This window comes from Phlebotomus papatasi, chromosome 2, assembly GCF_024763615.1.
Source record: "Phlebotomus papatasi isolate M1 chromosome 2, Ppap_2.1, whole genome shotgun sequence".
Lineage (NCBI taxonomy): Eukaryota > Metazoa > Arthropoda > Insecta > Diptera > Psychodidae > Phlebotomus > Phlebotomus papatasi.
Genome location: NC_077223.1, coordinates 56,010,541 through 56,011,097, shown reverse-complemented (window position 1 = coordinate 56,011,097; position 557 = coordinate 56,010,541).

Here is a 557-nt window from a genome sequence, read left to right as displayed (position 1 = left end):
CAGTTTTTTTTTCTATTCTTAGACTCCTTAAATTAATTCCTTCGTTTGCATACGAAATTCAGATAAGACTCATTTTATAGAGTGGTATTGTATGGGTGTTTAAAAAAGAAAATGAATCTCATTTCAAGTTGTTTTCATCTTAACTCGTGCTTTTGCTTTTTTATGGGTCCATCACCGTCTTAACGTCGATTCTACCCTGGGACAAAACGATAGAAAAATTCTTTCACTGGTTGAATGCTATTTTGTTAGGGGAGTTGGGGCAATTTCACCCAGTTAAACTTTTTTTCAAGACTCATTTGCTAAATGCAGGGGCCTCTCGACATTTCATTTTTCCATACGTTTTTGCATAGAGGCACTGAAGACTATTGGCAAGTTTTTTTTTTTCCTAAAGAGAATTGACTTATCAGTCTGATATAGAGCCATGCATGGGTCGGGTTTTTGTGTTTTTTTTTTCAACCCGCATCCGCAATGGATTTGACCCGTACCCGATCCGACCCGTTGAAATTTAGTGCTGCCCGACCCGACGCGGCCCGCAAAAACAAATTAATACCCGTACC